At 40.4% G+C, this 16968-nt stretch overlaps 1 long non-coding RNA gene across 2 annotated transcripts; it reads left to right on the top strand.

Moving 5' to 3' along the window:
* The first annotated feature begins 5297 nt into the window (after nucleotides 1–5297).
* Nucleotides 5298–16746, top strand: LOC110679065. Of its 2 annotated transcripts, XR_002502180.1 has the most exons (3): nucleotides 5309–5522; nucleotides 5602–5817; nucleotides 16706–16746. It is a non-coding gene; the product is annotated as an uncharacterized LOC110679065 (long non-coding RNA). The 2 variants fall into 2 exon arrangements; XR_002502179.1 differs by lacking the exon at nucleotides 16706–16746 and having other exon boundaries at nucleotides 5298–5522; nucleotides 5602–6433.
* The last annotated feature ends 222 nt before the right edge of the window (nucleotides 16747–16968 follow it).

Genomic DNA, 16968 nt, shown 5'->3' with positions numbered 1-16968 from the left:
TATGCGGTATTAGGAAATATTACACCATTAACACTTTAGTACACATTTGTTGGCCCTGAAAAGGGCCGATTGAGTAGTTAGATTCGAGTAACACAGACACATTTGAGATGTGCGGTTCTACAGGCGACTTCGGTTGATTTTCTTCAGTCATCTCGTACAAATCTTGTGTTAGTGCACTGATTCCTGCAGTGCCAATTCTGGAAGCGCGAGCCAATCTAGAAATCTTGTTCGATTTCACAAACCAGACGCTGGATTGGCTACTTAAAAATCTACAGCTCAGCAGGCTTCTGGCAGCGAGGCACTCCTCGTTGAGCAGGTCCGGAGCTCTTACCAGCTGGAATGAAACCGAATGCGACGAAGAAAGCATGTTTTATAACCTTAGAATAGCAAATGATGCTTCTCCCTTTCGTGTTCTTTTCTTTCTGATCGACCAATCTGGGAAATGGGTATGTGCCAATGATGTGTTGGGCTGAGAATTACTTGAAAATCTCAGAAAATGCTAATGCGTAAGAAATTAATGATTTGTTGGAAGGGTTGACATTTACTAAATATTCAATACTTAGCTATTGATAATCATAGGTTTTATTTATTATGAAGGTTAATTTTTGATCCATTATTACAATTGACAAGATAATTACAATTGTGCAATTTGAAGTAGATTATAAAACCGAATTTAGTACTATATCATTAAATTCCACTAAAGTTTGTATCCTTTGACAGATACGCGTATTTTGACCTCAACTGAAAGGCCGTCTTCAGTGTCGTGTACTAGGCTCGACTGTGCAATTTTGTTACATGGGATATTTACGTAATCGAAGTTTAAAAAAAAAATACGCTGTTCGAAATGTCACTCTATTTTACAATCGTTGTGAAATGTTGAGCACTCATCCCAACGGCACTGCAGCAGCGTCCTCGGAAAAATAATCAAATTGCAGTATTGTCAATTATTCTTAATAAATCAGTTTTTGTATGATGCTGTGAGATGAATTAAAAGATTATAGCTAGTATGTGGTAAACACATCAGGGAATATTACACAAATAACTCTTTAAAACACATTTGTTGGCCCTGAAAAAGGCCGATTGATTTGTTGAATTTGCGTAGCACGGACACATTTTGACGGCACACTGGTTGCAATCCTCCCTAAGTAATAAATAAGCAGTAAAAACTGGCACCAAAACGGTTCTATAGTCGAATAAAAGGCATTGCCAACAGGGCTAACAGGAACTATATCATTATTAAAGGCTGTTAAAAAGCCACTTTTGGCGAATTATTTGGCTGATAAACAGCCTATTCGCACCGAGTCTCTGAAATGGGATATGTCAAATTTTTATAGCACGTGGAAAAAAAAGAAAAAAAAAAGATTTTTGTTTATCTTCCATTTTCTAACATCTTATGCTTCCTTTGGAGATGTTGTTTTTTGCTGCGTGATCCAGGCTCATACTGCAGTTGTTGAAGTTTGTATTGAAGATTCCCGGCTTGCTTTCCATCTGATCCATCGCTGCACAAGTATATTTGTATGCTTAACATCATATTTAAAGAAGACCAGTTTGCAGTGGCATAATTTTTATCCTGATGAATCATGAGCGATGTTGGCAATGCCGGCGAGATCCTGATGAAATTTATCTAAGATTATTTTTCACCACGAGGCAGTGCAGCGAAACCAAACCAGAAAAATCAATCACGAATAGACAGCAGTTTGTCCCTACGCCTCTTCCAATTTTACATAATCAAGTGCTGCTTATATCAATACATCGTCGTTCATTCTGGTTGAATTTCGAGACATTGAATATCCTGATACATTGGCAGAGAACTGTTTTTTGTTTCATCTCTTTTAAGTTCGTAGTCATCGATTCAGTTTTGTTTTGGTTGACAAATGTCATGACACTAGGCCGTTCAACAGCATTGACAGCCGTTGTATACGGCTTATTGGCACAGGGCTTACAAGCACTAAAATAAAGCTCATATACGACTAATATGAGTGCCTGTGGGTCACAGGGCCTATAAGCATTTGAAAATGTTTGATGAAGCTAATAGGCACTGGAAAACCGGTAGATGGCATATATACTGCTTATAACAGTGCTTATTGGTTACCTGGGTCCTCACCCGATGAAGTTTGCAGTGGGGATGACGATGTGCGCTTCAACAAGCGGCTTTGGTCGATTTTCTTCAGCCATCTCGTACAAATCTGGATGCGCTAGTCCATTCAGAAATCTTGAGCGATTTCACAATCCGAACGCTTGCCGCCGCTTGATGATCAACAGCTGGCCTCTGGTAGCGAGGAGCTGAGCAGGTTTGGAGGAACTCTTACCAGCTCGAAAGCGAAAACAGAATGAAACCGAATTCAACGAAGGAGGGATGCTTTATACCCTTAGAATAGCAGATGATGCTCCTCCTTTCAAATTCTTCGTTTTCTTATCTGGGAAGTATATATCATATAGCAAACTGATGTCTTGGTAAGGGATGTACAAGATAAGCATATTACTGTTATTGCATCCCGACGGCACTGCAGCAACGTCCTCGAAAACATCCTCAAATTGCCGTATTGTCAATTATTCTTAATAAATCAGTTATTGTATGATGCCATGCGATGAATTAAGAGATTATAGCAAGTATGTGATAAACATATTAGGGAATATTACACAAATAACTCTTTAAAACACATTTGTTGGCTCTGAAAAAGGCCGATTTAATTGTTGAATTTGCGTAACACGGACACATTTTGACGGCGCACTGGTTGCAATCCTCCTCGCCCGATGAGATTTGAGGTGCGGATGACGATGTGTGCTTCAACAAGCGACTTTGGTTGATTTTTTCAGCCATCTCGAACATACTTGCCTTTGCGCTCCGATTCCTGCAGGGCCAATTCTGGAAGCGTGAGTCCATTGAGCAATCTTGAGCGATATCACATTCCAGACGCTGGATTTGCCGCCGCTTGATGATGTATAGTGCGCTACCAATAAGACTGAAGCAGTCCAAGTTGGTGTCAAATTTACTAATCAAATTGTTATTGGATTACGTTTTTCTAATGGATCCAATAAATAATAATTAAAATTGGAATGCTCGCTCTTTCGGAAATTATCTAAAATTTTGAAAAAACCTCAGAAGCCAATACCGGCATTGAAATTTCCCGAAAGTAGCGTATCATTCTTAGTTGATATATTTAACAAATGTTGTCGATAGCATATTTTCCTGATAAATGGAAAAATGCCAAGGTTGTACCAATTTTAAAACCAGACAAAAATCCTGCAGAAGCATCTAGCTATCGTCCAATCAGTTTGCTTTCCTCCATCAGTAAACTTTTTTAAGAGGTCATTTTGAACAGAATGTTGGTCCACACCAACGAAAATTCAATTTTTGCCCATGAACAGTTCGAATTCCGCCATGGACATTCGACCACTCATCAACTTTTACGTATAACAAATTTGATTCGTTCCAACAAATCTGTAGGCTATTGCTCTTCTAGACATTGAAAAAGCATTCGACAGTGTTTGGCATGAAGGTGTGATCGTAATATTAAAAAAAAAACTTCAATTTTCCAACATACATTGTCAGAATAATTCAAAGTTATCTGTCAAATCGTACACTTCAGGTTAATTATCAGAACTCCAGATCTGAAAGACTTCCTGTAAGAGCTGGTGTTCCTCAAAGCAGCATTTATTATACAATATTTTCACATCTGACTTACCTGAGTTACCTCAGTGATGTCAAAAATCCTTATTTGCGGATGACACAGGCCTCTCCGCCAAAAGACGAAACCTGTGTGTCATCTGTAGTCGATTGCAAAAAAGTTTGGATATTTTTTCTTCATACTTGCAAAAATGGAAGATTTTTCCTAATGCTTCCAAAACTCAACTAATAATATTCCCACATAAACCAAAAGCTCTTTATTTGAAACCTTCAAGTAGACATGTTGTCACGATGAATAAGTCAGATGAAGTTAAGGCTTATGCTAGATAAGAATTTAACTTTCAAAAATCACATTGAGGGCATTCAAGCCAAATGTAACAAATATGTAAAATGTCTCTTTTCTCTTATTGAAAGAAAATCGAAACTTTGTCGTGAGAACAAGCTTTTGATATTCAAACAAATTTTCAGGCCAGCCATGTTGTATGCTGTACCAATATGGACTAGCTGTTGTAATACCAGGAAGAAAGCTTTGAAAATGATTCTGAAGTTTCCTCCCTGGCATAGTTCCAATGAGTTACATAGAATATTCAATGTTGAAACATTGGAACAAATGTGAAATAAAATAATTAATAATTTCAGGCAATAATCGTTACAATCTTCTATTTCCACGATTAATGCGTTATACATTTAGGCATTTAGGTTAAGTTAGGATAAGTAAATTGAAAACGTGTTTTTTTTCTCTTATAAGCAGGTGAAATCAACTCACCTGTATAAAATCTGAACTGCTACGGCAAATGAAATGTAATATGTTGTAAACAAAATGTTAATAAAATCTTAAATTTATTTTACCAAATTAAGATGATAGTGTTGTCTAGCACAGAGCACCTACAGTATTGGACAAAACATTTGCAACTTTTTCGTTTTTCCATACAAAATGACCAACTTTGGTAAGTTATATCTCAGCTATTTATGGACCGATTTGAATGAAATTTTGGCAGAACATCAAACATAACATTTTAACATATATTTTTGAGTGATTTTTCCAATCACAAGGTCAAAAGCAGTAACGGTTTGACTAAAGTGGATTTTTTGACGATTTTTTATAAATGACATAACTAAACATTTTAAAGGAATAGCTTCATGGTATCTTGAGCAAAGTTGTAGCTTTTAACGAGATGAACAAGTTTCCTGAAGACAATTTTTGTGTGGAGCTATCAGATTTTGAGATAAATTGTTTTGAATTTCTCGACGAAAATTACACTTTAGTTAAACCGTTATAACTTATAAACTCGTGATTGGAAAAATTATACTAAAATATATGTTAAAATTCAAGTTATATCTGATGTTCTGTGAAAAGTTCATTCAAATCGGTCCATAAATAACTGAGATCTAGCTTACCAAAGTTGATCATTTTGTATGGAAAATCGAAAAAGTTGCAAATGTTTTGTCCAATACTGTAGATATAAGCAATGAATGTAATGTTTGGAATGATACTAATAAAGAAATTAAAAGAACTCATTCGAAAAAGAAACATGAAACGAGCTCACCAATTGATTGCTCGTCACCTAACGCAAACGAGCTGGAAAACTTGTAAGTTATTTATAGATAGTTCATTAGAAAAACGATCAATTCCCATTAGCAATCGCCCAAACTATTACAAAGATGGCCGCCTAGTTAGCCCTTTTTGTCCTCGTAAACTGTCAAATGCATTCAAAAGAATCGGTCTATCAGCATGTTGAAAACAAATAAATAAAAACAGAACTACTTTTCCAAAGGTTCCTAGTTCGATTTTGAAATAATTAAGTTTTTGTTTTCTTCAGCACAGCATAAAAAGGTAGTCGAATGAAATCTCATACCGAGGATATCTTTACCGGCCGTGGTCTCTCCATCTTCGGTAAGTATGCACATATGTATGCACACTTTCCAATTGGAACCCGGCTTTGTTATCGTTTTGACACAGTGCCTTCTTCTAGTTTCATCGGTTGACATCGAGAAAATCCTATCAGAAAACACGTATCGAAACATTTGTAGTGCGAGAGGAACCTTCCATCTTTGGCTTGGGTGTTTGTTTGGTGACTGCGGTAGACGAGACGACAGCCTGAAAAAGATGTGTCTTCACGATTCTTGGTTGGAATCACCATTTGTTTGGACTGGCTATCGAGTTGAGCTTGTTTCGATTCCAGTGATGGGTACTGAAAATATTTTAGTGAGAGAACCGTACCGGAGGTTTAAACCGTTTGATCCTGTGTGAGAACAGACTACGCGAGGCCATTATGCATACCAAGATTCTTATATAGTTAATTATGTGAAGATTTCGTTCTACTGATGTTCACGAAAAAAAATATGTGTTTGTTTCATCGCTAGAACTGAAATCTACAACGTGGACTATAATACAGCATAATTTTCTTCTATGCTTTCGGGTAATCTGCTGTCATGCGTGGTCAAATGGACCATCCCTCCAGTTCGGGATAGAGCATAATCTATGTCCTGGGAAGCCTTCCGCCAAAGGCCTGTATTCTCATGTTGTATGCTCAACTCAATACCAATCATAACTGGTACGGCAGTTTTTCGATGGTCGTTGCCAGCTTTGAAGCCTAGATTTGTGTGGGATGTCAAAATCTACACAACAACGGTCAATCTATGGCAGGTGAGAGCTACTGGTATAAAAATTGTTCTGGTTTTGGATTGTGGGCGTTGCTCTTTACGACAAAGTTTAACTCCCACATCCCAGGCAGCGCCACAGGTTTCTAGAATAGAGCGTGGAAATTCAAACAGCACCTGCATGCAGAAAATCGATTACCTTTTTGGCAGAACTTCCCAAATTGTGCGCCGTAGCACTTAACCAAAGGCGCTGGGATCATAACTAACACGAAAATCTAATCTTAGTAAAAAAAAATATTGACCCAAATTCACTGATCATCCGATTTGATTTGTCGATCAGACTAGCTATTAATCAAATGTCAAAAAACCATAAAAGATTTGAACTATGTGAAATCTTTCTTAAAAAGCAAGATTTTTAAACATTTCGTGCTGATGACATGCAGGTTATCAATGCTTTAGCTATCTGATTTACCTGAGTTACCTCTGGAATGTACAAAAATGTTTGTTTGCCTGTTTCATCCAGGCCTCTCCGCGAATGAACAAAACCTGCCTGTCATCTGTTGTAGATTGCAAAAAAAGTTTGGATATTTTTCTTCATACTTGCAAAAATTAAACATTTGTTCAAATGCTTCCAAAACTCAACTATTATTATGTGGGAATAACCCAAAAACTCTTTATTTGAAACCTAGACATGTTAACACAATGAGAGGGGTTTCAATAAATTGGTCATAAGAAGCTGAGTATCTAGGGCTCATGCTAGATAAACATTTAACTTTCAAAAATGACATTGAGATACAAGCCATTTTGTAACAAATATGTAAAATGTCTTTATACATGTATAAACAGAAAATGAAACTGTATCTTAAGAACAAGCTTTTGATCTTCAACCAAATTTCCAGGCCAGCCAATTTGTATGCTGTAGCAATATGGACTAGCTGTTGTAATACCAGGAAGAAAGTTTTGCAAAGGATTGAAAACAATTGAAATATAATCTGAAGCTCCCTCCCTGGTATAGTACTAATGGGTTACATAGATATAAACGCTAATGCTAGTTTATTTTTAGCAAATTAAGACGTAAGTTTTGCTTGGCGAAGATCATCTAGTGTAAAGATTAATGTTATATTTGAAATAATGATATTGAAGAAGCTGAAATAAATGTGAAAATATCTTCGATATACATTTAAAATACTGCACCACCTTACAAAAGTGCAACAAAAAGGTAGTCAAATATCCTTCTTCAGAGATACTTAGTCACTTTTCCCGTACTACCAAGGAATAGTCAACCCGGAAAGCTTTGTTACACAAATGCTCGAACCTTCGGTTCTTGGAAGTTACCTTCCCTCGAACGTCCGGATCTGAAGCATTCAGCACTTATAAGGGTCGATGTACCAATAGCCGCATAGCTAAGAACAAAAATTCGTATAAAATCCAAAAATAACGCTATCGTCATTATTTTTTCATCATCTGAAAGCTTTTTATCTTGGATTTGTGGGAAAAATATGAAAACCACGAAAATTCAAATGTTTGCATTAATTATCGCGTGTGCCACTATAGGAATACATGTGCCTATGGACCTGTGCACGAGTTCACGAATTTGACGTTTGAGCGGTGCCAAATTCACTTGTTGCCATGGTCACGTAAATAACAAGGCACCGCTCAAACGTCAGATAGTGAAATCGTGCATCGGTCCATAGTAGCACCTGAGAGAGAGGAGACAGCTCACTGACAACTGGCTTGTTTTCTTGGCTTCTTTGATTTCTTCTTCTCATGTTTGGGTTGTGCACAATGGTTCGGAGAGCACAAACCGGTTCAAAAGCATTTTCACAACCCATTTGTTATCAAAAAGATCATAAAACTGAAAAATTTTGATAGCGATTTGAGTCCAATTGACAATATTTGAATATTCAACGATTTTATATGCGAGAGCACAGGAAAGCAACCTGCATTTTCAATCACATCCAGTTTTAGTTTGGCCAAATTTTGACGGGTTTTCACGCTCTGCCCTTCGAATGTGCGGTTTTTCAGTGACAGTTGATGGCAGGTTCCCATGACTTTTGGGAGCTCGCAATCTAAGCCAGCTGTCTCCTCTCTCTCAGAGTAGCACTATTTCTAATTTCTGTTCCTATAGTAGCACTAGCATCACGGCGTTGGCAAAATACTTATCAAAACCGTATTTTTACAAAATATTTATATTTTTCCAACAAAGTGTGGATCAAAAGCTCTCGTTTGATGTAAAAAAAGTTCTTAATTCATCAATTATTTCGTGAAATAAAAAATAGTTTCTCTCAGTAGTGCTACTATAGGTACAATAGGTTTACTATAGGCGTAAGGAAGCTCAAAGCAAAACTAATTATTTCGATCATTTTTTGAACAAAATTAAGCTGTGTATCAATGATACTTAGATAAATAGCTCCTGACCTTCATGTCGAAAAATGTTTTGAAAAGGTTTATAGCAAAATGGCCGTAAAAAGCTACTAGTGCGACTATAGGGGACTGTCCACTAAGGGAACACCGACCCTAATAGCTTGAAAAGCGCGATTGCCTGTTACTTTGTTACTGTTTGGTTGCGTATTTCTACGCTTTGTCACAAAATTAGCTGTTTAATGAAACCCAGTGATCGCTGTCATTAAAAACAGCTTTTTGAGGGAATTGGGGGAACACATTTTCAATCACCATTAACCTTCCGTCAGTCGCTCAAAAAAAAGTTACACCAGCGGTCGCATCGTGTACTGAGTACACGCGGAGCAATTTTGATTATAAATCTAAAACTAAATGTCTTCGGCAAATTTGTTCAGTTCAACGGTACCAATTGGTCAGTGGACAAATGAAACTTTGAAAACATCCTCACCGTCCAGTGGCCATCGGATTGTGCCCCGGGGGAACCGACGAAGTGGACATTTCGCAATGCAACATCTCGAACACAAATATCTCAGAATCTAGATATTTTAGCAAGGCAAAGTTGTTCAGTAGGTGAAGGACTAACATGTGATAGGCCGCTTGTTTCGGAATTCTGCCACCAGTTGGCGCTAGTGAGTATGTAATTTTTCAAACACAGATATCTCAGGATCCTAATTACCTAGAAAAATGCGGTCTTCGACAAAGTTGTTTAGTAGGTCATGATCTAACATATTATAGGCCATCTAACTTGAAAGCTAGGCAGTAAGGGAAAGTTATTCATTAGATGAAAGCCTAAATGCGATGGACTTCTTCTTCTTTTCTGGCGTTACGTCCCCACTGGGACAGAGCCTGCTTCTCAGCTTAGTGTTCTTATGAGCACTTCCACAGTTATTAACTGAGAGCTTACTATGCCAATGACCATTTTTGCATGCGTATATCGTGTGGCAGGTACGAAGATACTCTATGCCCTGGGAAGTCGAGAAAATTTCAAACCCGAAAAGATCCTCGACCGGTGGGATTCGAACCCACGACCCTCAGCTTGGTCTTGCTGAATAGCTGCGCGTTTACCGCTACGGCTATTTGGGTCCCCATGCGATGGACCTCAAGTTTTAAAATTCATCCAACATGTGGCACTAGTGAGCATGCATATTAATGATTGCCAATATCTGAGGATCCCGATTTCATCGAAAGATGACGTTTTCAGCTAAATGGTTCAGTAAATCAAGTACATGGGCCACTCTTGGTTCGAAATTCTTCCACTAGATGGTGCTACTGAGTATGCTTTATTTCCAACCCAAATATCTAGGATCGTGATTGCATAGTCATGAAAATGACTTCTTCATCAAATTTGTTTATTCTGTCCGAAGCTAATTTATGTTGTAATAATCCGTTTGATTCGAAATTATCCCAACAAACGGCGCTATTCAGCATGAAAATTCCATAAGTAAATACTTCAGATTCTTAACTACAGTCAAACTTCCAGTCGATATCCAAGGGATCATCGACTCATGGAAATATCGAGTCATGGAACAGATATTCTTTGGAAAGCTGATTGAAGGGAGTATCATAGTAATCATGATTTTTGTTTTTGTTTCAATAATGGTTTCATGAGTCGATATCCAGCTATGGAACATCGACTCATGGAGGTTTGACTGTATTTAGAAATATGGTGTCTTCTGTTTTCTTCACAAACTGTGTTGGATTTTTCTAGAAAACAAATATAATTCAACTGCTTCCTGGCTTCTATTGCAAAAACCTTAAGAAATCTTGGCTGAACTGTGTTTGGTTAGGAATTATATTTATTTTCATTTCTTTATCAGCTGCACCAGTTTAAACGTATTTTATAAAATTTGTTCTCATATTTACTTTTGACATAATATTTTTATTAAATTACTTTTCGGGTACTACACGAAGACGGTCTTACAATTGAGATCGAAATACGCGTATCTGTCAAAGGATACCAACTCTAGTGAAATTAAATGGTACAGTACTTATTTCGGCTTACATTCATTATAAGGTATTTTAATACACTACTTGAAGTTCAAGATTATCAAGAAAGTAGGGTTTATCAACATAATTTATTTATATAGAGAACCGCGAATAGTGAAATCAAAGAACTGTAAAACGCGGTTTCATCGAGCGATAGGCCTTTTCACCAAATGTTTCAAATCAACTGATTCGGAAGGTCTTTGACAGTCTTGTATGGAAATGACAGTCCCGTGTATGCACCGGTCCTTCACCGATAGAAAAGAATGGAAACACGGACCTGTCTATAGACTATATAATGAAAAGGCCTATCTAATGGGCGGCAGAAAGCTGTTACACAAAAACGAAGATGGGTGTGTTAGTACAAAGCGATATGAAAGTGACGTCACCGGTTAGCTTGCTCTATTATGGCGACTTACGGGATGACACGCACACAACAACATTGTTCGAATCACCTCGAATGTGATAGAAAAGTGCATAGCGACGTCACGAAAAACTCCTCTTCTCTGTCTCTCTCATATCGTTCTCAATTAACTGTCCTGCTCTTTGACATTCACTGTTGAAATTGTTTTGATTTTTTATAAGGACATATAAATATAATATTGACATTTTTGTATATGGAGTTGCGAGGTTATGTCAGGCGTGCAATGATCTTTAGTCATTGCCTGTGTTGTTTATAAATAAATTCAAAATGCTGTCAGTGCATCTCTAGTATAGAGCTTAGTGACTTTTGAACGCACGAAGAATAGCATACGCTCGTCATACGCAGTTTGTTTTTGTTTTTCTCAAAGAAACTTGCACACGCTTTCCAGACTCATCAAAATGCATATGGAAATATTACCCAATTTGAAAAATTTACACTCGGATTCTGGGTGTTTTTCGAGACAGAGTGCATATTGTTTTCCTCTGAGGTTCACAACCACATCTACACTAGGGCACCCATATCATTGGACGTGATAACCACTATAATCATATTCTTTGGGTTTATCATTATAGCCAACGCTCCATGGATGCTCTGCAGGCTTTGCAGAATTCGCTCTCATTTGAGTATGAAGCACGATCAAAGCAAGCAAAGAAAAACATCCCATCTGTTGCGGTCCACGAGCGTCATTGTATCGCAAGGTGTAACAAGTCTGATAAATGGAAGCAGTGAGCGAGAGCCCCAAAGAGAGAGCGATGATAAAATCCATTTTTCTCGCTTGTTTACCGTTGGGGATAGGTGTTTTTCTTCACTAGCACGATAAACAATCCACGAACTTCTAATAGCAATAGTGTCCCCCAGGCTTGGAGCATGTTTAGAAGGGTTTTATCATGCACTACTATCCCCCCAATCTGATCAAAGTTGTAGCAGTATACGATAAACAGTCTCTCATAATGTGCAGCATGTTATGATAGTTACAGAGAGCGACACGTGAGAGATTCTCTCATTTTTTTCAGGATTCAATCCCTGATGCTTACTTACTTTACTTTTGCTGGCGCTACGTCCTTCAAGACATGACCTGCGCCACAATGTTACGCCAACTAACTCGGTCCATGGCTGCTAACCTCCAATTCCTCGATCGCCCCACACTTCCAAGATCCTGCTCCACTTGGTCAAACCACCTAGCTCGTTGCGCTCCCCTTCGTCTTGTACCGGCCGGATTTGAGTTGAACACCATTTTTGCGGGATTGTTGTCCGGCATTCTCACAACGTGTCCCGCCCATCGTACCCTTCCAGCTTTGGCGACTTTCGTGATACTGGGTTCACCGTAGAGTTGCGCAAGCTCGTGGTTCATTCTTCTCCTCCATACGCCGTTCTCACATACTCCGCCGAAGATCGTCCTAAGCACACGTCGTTCAAAAACTCCTAGCGCTTGCAGGTCCTCTTCGAGCATTGTCCACGTCTCATGCCCGTAGAGGACTACCGGTCTTATCAGCGTCTTGTACATGGTACACTTAGTACGGAAGTGAAGTTTACCAGACCGCAAGGTCTTGTGGAGTCCATAGTAAGCACGACTTCCGGCGATGATACGTCTTCGAATTTCTCTGCTGCAGTTGTTATCCGACGTTATCAATGATCCGAGATAGACGAATTCGTCCACCACCTCGAACTCATCCCCGTCGATCGTCACGCGTCTGCCTATGCGAGCTCTATCGCGCTCGGTTCCTCCAGCCAGCAGATATTTCGTCTTCGACGTATTTACCTTCAATCCAACCCGATCTGCTTCACGTTTCAGCCTGGTATACTGTTCAGCAACCACCTGGAACGTTCTTCCGACAATGTCCACGTCGTCAGCGAAACAAATGAACTGGCTGGATTTATTGAAGATCGTGCCCCGCATGTTGAAGCCCGCCCGTTTCATAACACCTTCTAGCGCAATATTGAACAGGAGGCAGGAAAGACCATCGCCTTGTCGAAGTCCTTTGCGTGTTTCAAACGGGTCCGATAAAGCACCCGATATCTTCACACAGCACTGTACACTATCCATCGTAGCTTTGATCAGTCTAGTCAGTTTCCCGGGAAAACCGTTCTCGTCCATAATCTTCCATAGCTCTTCGCGGTCGATGGTATCGTAGGCCGCTTTGAAATCGATGAATAGGTGGTGCGTAGGGACTTGATATTCGCGACACTTTTGGAGGATCTGCCGCAGCATAAAGATTTGGTCTGTCGTCGATCGACCGTCCACAAATCCGGCTTGATAACTTCCAACAAATCTGCTTGCCAGTGGCGATAGACGGCGGAAGATGATCTGGGAAAGCACTTTATAGGCTGCATTAAGAATGGTGATCGCTCGATAGTTCTCACATTCTAACTTGTCACCCTTTTTGTATATTGGGTATATTATTCCCTCCTTCCACTCCTCCGGTAGCTGTTCTGTATCCCAGATCCTGGCTATCAATCGGTGCAGACAAGTGGCCAACCTGTCCGGGCCCATTTTAATAAGTTCCGCTCCAATACCATCCTTTCCAGCTGCTTTGTTGTTCTTGAGCTGTTTGATAGCATCCTTAACTTCACCTATTGTGGGAGTTGGCACGTCTCCCTCATCCGCCGTACTGATGAAGCCATTCCTCCTGCTGTCTTGATCTTCCTCCTCTGCGCCGTTTAGGTGTTCATCGTAGTGCTGCTTCCACCTTTCAATCACCTCACGTTCGTCCGTCAAGATACCACCATCCTTATCCCGGCACATTTCGGCTCGCGGCACAAAGCCTTTGCGGGATGCATTTAGTTTCTTGTAGAACTTACGTGTTTCTTGAGAACGATACAACTGCTCCATCTCTTCGCACTCCAACTCTTCCAGGCGGCGCTTTTTATCCCGGAATAGATGGGTTTGCTGTCTTCGCTTCTGTTTGTATCGCTCCACGTTTTGACGGGTGCCTTGCTGCAGCATCATCGCCCGCGCTGCATTCTTCTCGTCCAAAACCGTCTGACACTCCTCGTCGAACCAACCGTTCCGTCGATTTGCTTCCACGAACCCAATGGCACCTTCCGCTGCGTTGTTTATGGCTGCTTTGAGACTACTCCAGCAGTCCTCAAGAGGGGCTTCGGTGAGCTCTCCCTCTTCCGGCAACGCTGCCTCAAGGCTTTGCGCGTATTCAGTTGCGACTTCGGGTTGCTTGAGTCGCTCCAGATTGTACCGGGGCGGGCGTCGGTACCGAATGTTGTTCACAACGGAAAGTCGTTGGCGCACTTTAACCGTCACAAGGTAGTGGTCCGAATCGATGTTTGCGCCGCGATAGGTTCTGACGTCGATGATGTCCGAGAAGTGCCTTCCATCAATCAAAACGTGGTCGATTTGCGATTCAGTCTGTTGGGGTGATCTCCAGGTGTACCGATACGGGAGGCTGTGCTGGAAGTAGGTACTACGTATGGCCATGTTTTTGGAGGCGGCGAAATCAATCAGTCTAAGGCCGTTTTCGTTCGTAAGCTGGTGAGCGCTGAACTTCCCTATAATCGGTCTAAATTCCTCCTCCTGGCCAACCTGAGCGTTGAGATCTCCGATAACGATTTTGACATCATGGCTTGGGCAGCCGTCGTATTCACGTTCCAGCTGCGCGTAGAAAGCGTCCTTATCGTCATCGTCACTTGCTAGGTGAGGGCTGTGCACGTTGATTATGCTGATATTGAAGAAACGGCCTTTGATCCTCAACTTGCACATTCTGTTGTCGATTGGCCACCACCCAATCACGCGCCTCTGCATTTCGCCCATCACGATAAAAGCTGTGCCCAGCTCATGTCTATTGCCGCAGCTCTGGTAGATGGTATAACCATCCCTATACGTATGTACCGTCGACCCTTTCCAGCAGACCTCCTGCAGCGCTACGATGTCGAACTTGCGGACCCTCAATAATTCGGAAAGAATGCGGGTACTTCCCAAGAAATTGAGAGACTTACAGTTCCATGATCCGAGTTTCCAATCGTTAGTCCGTTTTCGATGCCTGGGTCTATGCCGATTGTTCCGGTCCGAATTTACATTGTATGCTTCCTGTACTGATGATTTTTACGGCTGGCTTGTAAGGCCTGCACCAACCCCCTGTCTCGCCGGAGGATCATCGTGCACAGCACTGTTTAGAGTCCCACGCTGGCACTAGGACGATGATCAGCCGCTCCTAACATGGAGAACAGACGCTGTTTTGAGCCGCCCCTAACATGGAGAACAGACGCTCTGATAAGCTACACCCTCAGAAGAGAGGAGCCCCCCTTCCCTGTCAGCATACGACCAAGGTTCCACCAGGGTTGGTTACCCGATCTTCCCTACGGTTACTCGTATCCCAGGCGGCACCACGGGGAGGTAGGGATAGGAGTTACTGGACAAGAGGCTAAGGACCACAAATGGGGTCTATTTTATACCTGCAGGTACGCGAAGTACCAATGGTACGCATTGTCCAGTCATTTACCACCCCAATCCCTGATGCTCTGATAATTGAATGGATCATCAACTCATGGTAATATTGCGTTATGTACAGTAATACCAACAGATATACAGACGTTGCACTTAGAAAAATCTTTATCAAAATCATAGTCATAAGAACATGTACGCTCAATGCTAAAATCGGCATGTTTGGCCGATCTACTAACAGATGGCGGTAGTGAGCAAACGTTAAACATGAACAAAAACGATTCGAGCGCTGCGAGTAAAATGTGGTCGGTGGACAGCGATTAGAGTGTGACGTCTGTTTGTCTGTGCTAATACCTTGGTAAGCTGTTGTTGGGGATAATTACAGTAAACATGAACTTTGTATTTTAGTATGGTTCCATGAGTCGATATCGAATATCAAAAAATGGTCGTTTCACAATATCCTAGTGCAACGAAAATTCTATATTGTTTAAGTTGCTATAATCGAAGCATGCAGTGTGGAGTATTGTGAGGGATTTTTATAAATACATAATGAAACTGTTCTAGCGATGTATGGCGTTATGGAACTCAACGAATCAACCCGAGCAGGGAGGGAATGAGAGAACTGCCGTCAAGCTATTATTCACCGTGCATTAAAAAAAAATCTGCATTTCAAAAATACCTATACATGATTTTTCCAAACAATTTAAAACAAACAAGAATACCGCTACGAAGCGCACAATCATACCATAATTCAGGAAAAAAAAATCGAAAGTTGGTGGTGCATTAGGCTTATTTGGCTTTACATCAATTATCCTGATAAAGCCTCGTCAACAAAAATTCGCCAATAGGGTCCTAAAGCTCTGTCCCAATTTTAGTATCAAACGCTTAAGTCTAGGGCAGAAACATATGTTTACTCAATTTTTAAATTATTCTCATTGGTTTAAGTCCAAAAAACATTTTTTTATGATTTTTGAGATTTTGTCACACCCCTTGGTTTAAACTCAAATTTTGGGTATATTTTGTTTTCCGTGTCTCTTCTGAAATGTCAGATAGGAACAACCCCAGTGTTAAAACTGTAAGCCTTGTTGCATTTTTGTCGAAAAAGTGAATGTCAAACATGATCACAAGTGTCAAGGTTCATATTTGGAACCATTTTTATTATTGAAGTTTAAAAATGTTATAGCCGTTATTTGAGCTAGAAAAATTGCTAAAGTAGTTGCAAGAACATGCTTTTTCGTATTATAAAATAAAAACAAGAATTCATTAAAAATTTTAGGACCTTTTCTCCATCCTCGACTGCGACCCACGCTCTCCAGGTCCTGGTGCACCTGGTCACTGTGCCCCACGCCTTCTTGTTCCGACCGGATTCGTAGCGAACACCATCTTTACAGGGTTGTTGTCCGGCATTCTTGCAACATGCCCTGCCCAGCGTATCCTTCCAGCTTTAGCTACCTTCACGATACTGGGTTCGCCGTAGAGTTGAGCGAGCTCGTGGTTCATTCTTCGCCGCCACACGCCGTTCTCCTGTACGCCGCCGAA

This window comes from Aedes aegypti, chromosome 3 (assembly GCF_002204515.2).
Source record: "Aedes aegypti strain LVP_AGWG chromosome 3, AaegL5.0 Primary Assembly, whole genome shotgun sequence".
NCBI lineage: Eukaryota > Metazoa > Arthropoda > Insecta > Diptera > Culicidae > Aedes > Aedes aegypti.
This window is presented reverse-complemented; position numbering and strand designations above follow the sequence as displayed.